Below are 10,898 nucleotides of genomic sequence, written 5' to 3'. Positions count from 1 at the left end.
GGGCGTGACTGGAGTCCGTTACCGGAGCTGTTCTGAATAGGTACAATACAGCAGCAACGAATAAGCAGGGAAACAGTGGATGTTAAATAAGCAAGTTACCTCAGAGCTCTGGGTGAATAATGTTGAAGTAGCAAACACGGAGCCTTGTGGGCGTGGTTAAGTTCCGTGAACAACCGGAGTCTTTTCCTTAAAATAAGTCCTGATTCTGTTTCTCCAGATGGTGGTAGAAATCCGAGGTATAGAAATATAGAAATACTGGAGTTGTTCCCTGAGTATTGAGGGAATTCAGTTATGCCTTGCTGCGGTTCACTGCTGTATTTGGTATCAGCTGCTTGTAGCTGCGGTCAGTGCTGCAGAAGTTTGTTACACAGTTTCACTTGAGGTTTTGGTATTTGAAACAGGATTTAAATACTTTGTAATCCTGTAAATGGAGTAAAGCTTGCTTGATCCTAAGTAATGCAAAACACAGGAAGAATGGCGTAGTATCTAGCTGGAAACAACAATAACTAAGCACCTGTTTAATGTGCACAGAAGCCTTAAATAGGGGAGTGGTGTAGCTGAGCAGGTAAGTTTAGGTGAGAGAGAAATCATGGAGTGGATTCCTGACAGCCCACTTGCCCAGTGCCACCACTCATATCTTGTTTAATAGTAGTGTAAGTGTACATTTAAAAAAATAAAAACTTTTTGGACTGTGAAACATCAGTCTGCTTTTTTGTGTCAGGCTCACAGCGTATACTGTGCCCACTTGCCCAGTGCCACCACTCATATCTTGTTTAATAGTAGTGTAAGTGTACATTTAAAAACAAAAAAAACTTTTTGGACTGTGAAACATCATTCTGCTTTTTTGTTTCAGGCTCACAGCTTATACTGGGCCCACTTGCCCAGTGCCACCACTCATATCTTGTTTAATAGTAGTCTAAGTGTACATTTAAAAAAAACAAAAAACTTTTTGGACTGTGAAACATCAGTCTGCTTTTTTGAGTCAGGCTCACAGCGTATACTGTGCCCACTTGCCCAGTGCCACCACTCATATCTTGTTTAATAGTAGTGTAAGCGTACATTTAAAAACAAAAAAAACTTTTTGGACTGTGAAACATCAGTCTGCTTTTTTGTTTCAGGCTCACAGCGTATACTGTGCCCACCCCAGTACCACCACTCATATCTGGTGTAACAGTAGTGTAAATTTAAAAAAATATATATTTTTTTGACTGTGAAACATCAGTCTGCTTGTGTAATCTAATTGCAGTTGCCTGCCTGCCAGCGTGTGTGCCAGGCTTACTTGCCCAGTGCCACCACTCATATCTGGTGTAACAGTAGTGTAAATTTAAAAAAAAAAAACACTTTTTTGACTGTGAAACATCAGTCTGCTTGTGTAATCTAATTGCAGTTGCCTGCCTGCCAGCGTGTGTGCCAGGCTCACAGCGTATACTGTGCCCACTTGCCCAGTGCCACCACTCATATCTGGTGTAACAGCAGTGTAAATTTAAAAAAAAAAAAACTTTTTTGACTGTGAAACATCAGTCTGCTTGTGTAATCTAATTGCAGTTGCCTGCCTGTCATCGTGTGTGCCAGGCCCACTTGCCCAGTGCCACCACTCATATCTGGTGTAACAGTAGTGTAAATTTAAAAAAAAAAAAACTTTTTTGACTGTGAAACATCAGTCTGCTAGTGTAATCTAATTGCAGTTGCCTGCCTGTCAGCGCGTGTGCCAGGCCCACTTGCCCAGTGCCACCACTCATATCTGGTGTAACAGTAGTGTAAATTTAAAAAAAAAAAATTTGACTGTGAAACATCAGTCTGCTAGTGTAATCTAATTGCAGTTGCCTGCCTGCCAGCATGTGTGCCAGGCTCACAGCGTATACTGTGCCCACTTGCCCAGTGCCCCCACTCATATCTGGTGTAACAGTAGTGTAAATTTAAAAAAAAAAAACTTTTTTGACTGTGAAACATCAGTCTGCTTGTGTAATGTAATTGCAGTTGCCTGCCTGCCAGCGTGTGTGCCAGGCTCACAGTGTATACTGTGCCCACTTGCCCAGTGCCACCACTCATATCTGGTGTAACAGTAGTGTAAATTTAAAAACAAAACACTTTTTGGACTGTGAAACATCAGTCTGCTTTTTTGTTTCAGGCTCACAGCTTATAGTGGGCCCACTTGCCCAGTGCCACCACTCATATCTTGTTTAATAGTAGTGTAAGTGTACATTTAAAAAAATAAAAACTTTTTGGACTGTGAAACATCAGTCTGCTTTTTTGTGTCAGGCTCACAGCGTATACTGTGCCCACTTGCCCAGTGCCACCACTCATATCTTGTTTAATAGTAGTGTAAGTGTACATTTAAAAAAATAAAAACTTTTTGGACTGTGAAACATCAGTCTGCTTTTTTGTGTCAGGCTCACAGCGTATACTGTGCCCACTTGCCCAGTGCCACCACTCATATCTTGTTTAATAGTAGTGTAACTGTACATTTAAAAAAATAAAAACTTTTTGGACTGTGAAACATCAGTCTGCTTTTTTGTGTCAGGCTCACAGCTTATACTGGGCCCACTTGCCCAGTGCCACCACTCATATCTTGTTTAATAGTAGTGTAAGTGTACATTTAAAAAAATAAAAACTTTTTGGACTGTGAAACATCAGTCTGCTTTTTTTGTGTCAGGCTCACAGCTTATACTGTGCCCACTTGCCCAGTGCCACCACTCATATCTTGTTTAATAGTAGTGTAAGTGTACATTTAAAAAAATAAAAACTTTTTGGACTGTGAAACATCAGTCTGATTTTTTGTGTCAGGCTCACAGCGTATACTGTGCCCACTTGCCCAGTGCCACCACTCATATCTTGTTTAATAGTAGTGTAAGTGTACATTTAAAAACAAAAAAAAACTTTTTGGACTGTGAAACATCAGTCTGCTTTTTTGTGTCAGGCTCACAGCTGATACTGGGCCCACTTGCCCAGTGCCACTATTCATATCTTGTTTAATAGTAGTGTAAGTGTACATTTAAAAACAAAAAAAACTTTTTGGACTGTGAAACATCAGTCTGCTTTTTTGTTTCAGGCTCACAGCTTATACTGGGCCCACTTGCCCAGTGCCACCACTCATATCTTATTTAATAGTAGTGTAAGTGTACATTTAAAAAAAACTAAAAACTTTTTGGACTGTGAAACATCAGTCTGCTTTGTTGTGTCAGGCTCACAGCGTATACTGTGCCCACTTGCCCAGTGCCACCACTCATATCTTGTTTAATAGTAGTGTAAGCGTACATTTAAAAACAAAAAAAACTTTTTGGACTGTGAAACACCAGTCTGCTTTTTTGTTTCAGGCTCACAGCGTATACTGTGCCCACCCCAGTGCCACCACTCATATCTGGTGTAACAGTAGTGTAAATTAAAAAAAAAAACTTTTTTGACTGTGAAACATCAGTCTGCTTGTGTAATCTAATTGCAGTTGCCTGCCTGCCAGCGTGTGTGCCAGGCCCACTTGCCCAGTGCCACCACTCATATCTGGTGTAACAGTAGTGTAAATTTAAAAACCCCCCACTTTTTTGACTGTGAAACATCAGTCTGCTTGTGTAATCTAATTGCAGTTGCCTGCCTGCCAGCGTGTGTGCCAGGCCCAATTGCCCAGTGCCACCACTCATATATGGTGTAACAGTAGTGTAAATTTAAAAAAAAAACTTTTTTGACTGTGAAACATCAGTCTGCTAGTGTAATCTAATTGCAGTTGCCTGCCTGTCAGCGTGTGTGCCAGGCTCACAGCGTATACTGTACCCACTTGCCCAGTGCCACCACTCATAGCTGGTGTAACAGTAGTGTAAATTTAAAAAAAAAACTTTTATGACTGTGAAACATCAGTCTGCTTGTGTAATCTAATTGCAGTTGCTTGCCTGCCAGCGTGTGTGCCAGGCCCACTTGCCCAGTGCCACCACTCATATCTGGTGTAACAGTAGTGTAAATTTAAAAAAAAAAACTTTTTTGACTGTGAAACATCAGTCTGCTAGTGTAATCTAATTGCAGTTGCCTGCCTGCCAGCGCATGTGCCAGGCCCACTTGCCCAGTGCCACCACTCATATCTGGTGTAACAGTAGTGTAAATTAAAAAAAAATACTTTTTCGACTGTGAAACATCAGTCTGCTTGTGTAATCTAATTGCAGTGGTGTATACTGTGCCCACTTGCCCAGTGCCACCACTCATATCTGGTGTAACAGTAGTGTAAATTTAAAAACAAAAAACTTTTTGGACTGTGAAACATCAGTCTGCTTTTTTGTTTCAGGCTCACAGCTTATACTGGGCCCACTTGCCCAGTGCCACCACTCATATCTTGTTTAATAGTAGTGTAAGTGTACATTTAAAAAAATAAAAACTTTTTGGACTGTGAAACATCAGTCTGCTTTTTTGTGTCAGGCTCACAGCGTATACTGTGCCCACTTGCCCAGTGCCACCACTCATATATTGTTTAATAGTAGTGTAAGTGTACATTTAAAAAAATAAAAACTTTTTGGACTGTGAAACATCAGTCTGCTTTTTTGTGTCAGGCTCACAGCGTATACTGTGCCCACTTGCCCAGTGCCACTACTCATATCTTGTTTAATAGTAGTGTAAGTGTACATTTAAAAACAAAAAAAACTTTTTGGACTGTGAAACATCAGTCTGCTTTTTTGTTTCAGGCTCACAGCTTGTACTGTGCCCACTTGCCCAGTGCCACCACTCATATCTTGTTTAATAGTAGTGTAAGTGTACATTTAAAAAAAACAAAAAACTTTTTGGACTGTGAAACATCAGTCTGCTTTTTTGTGTCAGGCTCACAGCGTATACTGTGCCCACTTGCCCAGTGCCACCACTCATATCTTGTTTAATAGTAGTGTAAGTCTACATTTAAAAACAAAAAAAACTTTTTGGACTGTGAAACATCAGACTGCTTTTTTGTGTCAGGCTCACAGCGTATACTGTGCCCACTTGCCCAGTGCCACCACTCATATCTTGTTTAATAGTAGTGTAAGCGTACATTTAAAAACAAAAAAACTTTTTGGACTGTGAAACATCAGTCTGCTTTTTTCTTTCAGGCTCACAGCTTATACTGGGCCCACCCCAGTGCCACCACTCATATCTTGTTTAATAGTAGTGTAAGTGTACATTTAAAAACAAAAAAAACTTTTTGGACTGTGAAACATCAGTCTGCTTTTTTGTGTCATGTTCACAGCTAATACTGGGCCCACTTGCCCAGTGCCACCACTCATATCTTGTTTAATAGTAGTGTAAGTGTACATTTAAAAACAAAAAAACTTTTTGGACTGTGAAACATCAGTCTGCTTGTGTAATCTAATTCCAGTTGCCTGCCTGCCAGCGTGTGTGCCAGGCCCACTTGCCCAGTGCCACCACTCATATCTGGTGTAACAGTAGTGTAAATTTAAAAAAAAAACTTTTTTGACTGTGAAACATCAGTCTGCTAGTGTAATGTAATTGCAGTTGCATGCCTGCCAGCGTGTGTCCCAGGCTCACAGCGTATACTGTGCCCACTTGCCCAGTGCCACCACTCATATCTGGTGTAACAGTAGTGTAAATTTAAAAAAAAAACTTTTATGACTGTGAAACATCAGTCTGCTTGTGTAATCTAATTGCAGTTGCCTGCCTGCCAGCGTGTGTGCCAGGCCCACTTGCCCAGTGCCACCACTCATATCTGGTGTAACAGTAGTGTAAATTTAAAAAAAAAAAACTTTTTTGACTGTGAAACATCAGTCTGCTAGTGTAATCTAATAGCAGTTGCCTGCCTGCAGGCGCGTGTGCCAGGCCCACTTGCCCAGTGCCCCCACTCATATCTGGTGTAACAGTAGTGTAAATTTAAAAAAAAAAACTTTTTTGACTGTGAAACATCAGTCTGCTTGTGTAATCTAATTGCAGTGGCCTGCCTGCCTGCCAGCGTGTGTGCCAGGCTCACAGTGTATACTGTGCCCACTTGCCCAGTGCTACCACTCATATCTGGTGTAACAGTAGTGTAAATTTAAAAACAAAAAACTTTTTGGACTGTGAAACATCAGTCTGCTTTTTTGTTTCAAGCTCACAGCTTATACTGGGCCCACTTGCCCAGTGCCACCACTCATATCTTGTTTAATAGTAGTGTAAGTGTACATTTAAAAAAATAAAAACTTTTTGGACTGTGAAACATCAGTCTGCTTTTTTGTGTCAGGCTCACAGCGTATACTTTGCCCACTTGCCCAGTGTCACCACTCATATCTTGTTTAATAGTAGTGTAAGTGTACATTTAAAAACAAAAAAAACTTTTTGGACTGTGAAACATCAGTCTGCTTTTTTGTGTCAGGCTCACAGCGTATACTGTGCCCACTTGCCAAGTGCCACCACTCATATCTTGTTTAATAGTAGTGTAAGTGTACATTTAAAAACAAAAAAAAACTTTTTGGACTGTGAAACATCAGTCTGCTTTTTTGTTTCAGGCTCACAGCTTATACTGTGCCCACTTGCCCAGTTCCACCACTCATATCTTGTTTAATAGTAGTGTAAGTGTACATTTAAAAAAAAAAAAAAACTTTTTGGACTGTGAAACATCAGTCTGCTAGTGTAATCTAATTGCAGTTGCCTGCCTGCCAGCGCGTGTGCCAGGCCCACTTGCCCAGTGCCACCACTCATATCTGGTGTAACAGTGGTGTAAATTTAAAAAAAAACTTTTTCGACTGTGAAACATCAGTCTGCTAGTGTAATAAAATTAAAGTTGCCTGCCTGCCAGCGTGTGTGCCAGGCTCACAGCGTATACTGTGCCCACTTGCCCAGTGCCCCCACTCATATCTGGTGTAACAGTAGTGTAAATTTAAAAAAAAAAACTTTTTTGACTGTGAAACATCAGTCTGCTTGTGTAATCTAATTGCAGTGGCCTGCCTGCCTGCCAGCGTCTGTGCCAGGCTCACAGTGTATACTGTGCCCACTTGCCCAGTGCCACCACTCATATCTGGTGTAACAGTAGTGTAAATTTAAAAACAAAACTTTTTGGACTGTGAAACATCAGTCTGCTTTTTTTGTGTCAGGCTCACAGCGTATACTGTGCCCACTTGCCCAGTGCCACCACTCATATATTGTTTAATAGTAGTGTAAGTGTACATTTAAAAAAATAAAAACTTTTTGGACTGTGAAACATCAGTCTGCTTTTTTGTGTCAGGCTCACAGCGTATACTGTGCCCACTTGCCCAGTGCCACCACTCATATCTTGTTTAATAGTAGTGTAAGTGTACATTTAAAAACAAAAAAAACTTTTTGGACTGTGAAACATCAGTCTGCTTTTTTGTTTCAGGCTCACAGCTTATACTGTGCCCACTTGCCCAGTGCCACCACTCATATCTTGTTTAATAGTAGTGTAAGTGTACATTTAAAAACAAAAAAAACTTTTTGGACTGTGAAACATCAGTCTGCTTTTTTGTGTCATGTTCACAGCTAATACTGGGCCAACTTGCCCAGTGCCACCACTCATATCTTGTTTAATAGTAGTGTAAGTGTACATTTAAAAACAAAAAAATCTTTTTGGACTGTGAAACATCAGTCTGCTTGTGTAATCTAATTCCAGTTGCCTGCCTGCCAGCGTGTGTGCCAGGCCCACTTGCCCAGTGCCACCACTCATATCTGGTGTAACAGTAGTGTAAATTTTAAAAAAACAACCTTTTTTGACTGTGAAACATCAGTCTGCTTGTGTAATCTAGTTGCAGTTGCCTGCCTGCCAGCGTGTGTGCCAGTCTCACAGTGTATACTGTGCCCACTTGCCCAGTGCCACCACTCATATCTGGTGTAACAGTAGTGTAAATTTAAAAACAAAAAACGTTATGGAATGTGAAACATCAGTCCGCTTTTTTGTGTCAGGCTCACAGCGTTTAATGTGCCCACTTGCCCAGTGCCACCACTCATATCTTGTTTAATAGTAGTGTAAGTGTACATTTAAAAAAATAAAAACTTTTTGGACTGTGAAACATCAGTCTGCTTTTTTGTGTCAGGCTCACAGCGTATACTGTGCCCACTTGCCCAGTGCCACCACTCATATCTTGTTTAATAGTAGTGTAAGTGTACATTTAAAAACAAAAAAAAATTTTTGGACTGTGAAACATCATTCTGCTTTTTTGTTTCAGGCTCACAGCTTATACTGGGCCCACTTGCCCAGTGCCACCACTCATATCTTGTTTAATAGTAGTCTAAGTGTACATTTAAAAAAAACAAAAAACTTTTTGGACTGTGAAACATCAGTCTGCTTTTTTGAGTCAGGCTCACAGCGTATACTGTGCCCACTTGCCCAGTGCCACCACTCATATCTTGTTTAATAGTAGTGTAAGCGTACATTTAAAAACAAAAAAAACTTTTTGGACTGTGAAACATCAGTCTGATTTTTTGTGTCAGGCTCACAGCGTATACTGTGCCCACCCCAGTGCCACCACTCATATCTGGTGTAACAGTAGTGTAAATTTAAAAAAAAGAAATATTTTTTGACTGTGAAACATCAGTCTGCTTGTGTAATCTAATTGCAGTTGCCTGCCTGCCAGCGTGTGTGTCAGGCCCACTTGCCCAGTGCCACCACTCATATCTGGTGTAACAGTAGTGTAAATTTAAAAAAAAAAAAAACTTTTTTGACTGTGAAACATCAGTCTGCTAGTGTAATCTAGTTGCAGTTGCCTGCCTGTCAGCGCGTGTGCCAGGCCCACTTGCCCAGTGCCACCACTCATATCTGGTGTAACAGTAGTGTAAATTTAAAAAAAAAAAATTTCGACTGTGAAACATCAGTCTGCTAGTGTAATCTAATTGCAGTTGCCTGCCTGCCAGCATGTGTGCCAGGCTCACAGCGTATACTGTGCAAACTTGCCCAGTGCCCCCACTCATATCTGGTGTAACAGTAGTGTAAATTTAAAAAAAACAAAACTTTTTTGACTGTGAAACATCAGTCTGCTTGTGTAATCTAATTGCAAAAGTAAAAAGAAATGCCAAGATACAGCGCTACACTACCCTCAGATGAGGGTTGGGTTGCTAAAGATGGTGTCCACGACTAGGAATGTGTATACATCAAGGTTAATATATAATATTGTGTTACACAAAGAATATATATAAAACCATGTGAAAAAGTACTTAAAAGGTAAAAGATTAAAAACAAAATATATATATATATATATATAGGATGTGATATTAAAATGTATTAAACAAACATTTTATTAACATAAACTGACAGTTAAAAATACAGTTAAAAATAGATTCAACAATCTAATGGATTGCCCCATACAATGTCCAAGAAGTTATGTCCTATGTAACATACAAATCTAATTGCAGTTGCCTGCCTGCCAGCGTGTGTGCCAGGCTCACAGTGTATACTGTGCCCACTTGCCCAGTGCCACCACTCATATCTGGTGTAACAGTAGTGTAAATTTAAAAACAAAAAACTTTTTGGACTGTGAAACATCAGTCTGCTTTTTTGTTTCAGACTCACAGCTTATACTGGGCCCACTTGCCCAGTGCCACCACTCATATCTTGTTTAATAGTAGTGTAAGTGTACATTTAAAAAAAATAAAAACTTTTTGGACTGTGAAACATCAGTCTGCTTTTTTGTGTCAGGCTCACAGCGTATACTGTGCCCACTTGCCCAGTGCCACCACTCATATCTTGTTTAATAGTAGTGTAAGTGTACATTTAAAAAAATAAAAACTTTTTGGACTGTGAAACATCAGTCTGCTTTTTTGTGTCAGGCTCACAGCGTATACTGTGCCCACTTGCCCAGTACCACCACTCATATCTTGTTTAATAGTAGTGTAAGTGTACATTTAATAAAATAAAAACTTTTTGGACTGTGAAACATCAGTCTGCTTTTTTGTGTCAGGCTCACAGCTTATACTGGGCCCACTTGCCCAGTGCCACCACTCATATCTTGTTTAATAGTAGTGTAAGTGTACATTTAAAAAAATAAAACTTTTTGGACTGTGAAACATCAGTCTGCTTTTTTGTGTCAGGCTCACAGCGTATACTATGCCCACTTGCCCAGTGCCACCACTCATATCTTGTTTAATAGTAGTGTAAGTGTACATTTAAAAAAAATAAAAACTTTTTGGACTGTGAAACATCAGTCTGCTTTTTTGTGTCAGGCTCACAGCGTATACTGTGCCCACTTGCCCAGTGCCACCACTCATATCTTGTTTAATAGTAGTGTAAGTGTACATTTAAAAAAATAAAAACTTTTTGGACTGTGAAACATCAGTCTGCTTTTTTGTGTCAGGCTCACAGCGTATACTGTGCCCACTTGCCCAGTGCCACCACTCATATCTTGTTTAATAGTAGTGTAAGTGTACATTTAAAAACAAAAAAAACTTTTTGGACTGTGAAACATCAGTCTGCTTTTTTGTGTCAGGCTCACAGCTGATACTGGGCCCACTTGCCCAGTGCCACTATTCATATCTGGTGTAACAGTAGTGTAAATTTAAAAAAAAAAACTTTTTTGACTGTGAAACATCAGTCTGCTTTTTTGTGTCAGGCTCACAGCGTATACTATGCCCACTTGCCCAGTGCCACCACTCATATCTTGTTTAATAGTAGTGTAAGTGTACATTTAAAAAAATAAAACTTTTTGGACTGTGAAACATCAGTCTGCTTTTTTGTGTCAGGCTCACAGCGTATACTATGCCCACTTGCCCAGTGCCACCACTCATATCTTGTTTAATAGTAGTGTAAGTGTACATTTAAAAAAAATAAAAACTTTTTGGACTGTGAAACATCAGTCTGCTTTTTTGTGTCAGGCTCACAGCGTATACTGTGCCCACTTGCCCAGTGCCACCACTCATATCTTGTTTAATAGTAGTGTAAGTGTACATTTAAAAACAAAAAAAACTTTTTGGACTGTGAAACATCAGTCTGCTTTTTTGTTTCAGGCTCACAGCTTATACTG

This window comes from Bombina bombina, chromosome 2 (assembly GCF_027579735.1).
Source record: "Bombina bombina isolate aBomBom1 chromosome 2, aBomBom1.pri, whole genome shotgun sequence".
Lineage (NCBI taxonomy): Eukaryota > Metazoa > Chordata > Amphibia > Anura > Bombinatoridae > Bombina > Bombina bombina.
The sequence above is the reverse complement of the archived record's forward strand: the minus strand, read 5'-3'. Positions refer to the sequence as shown.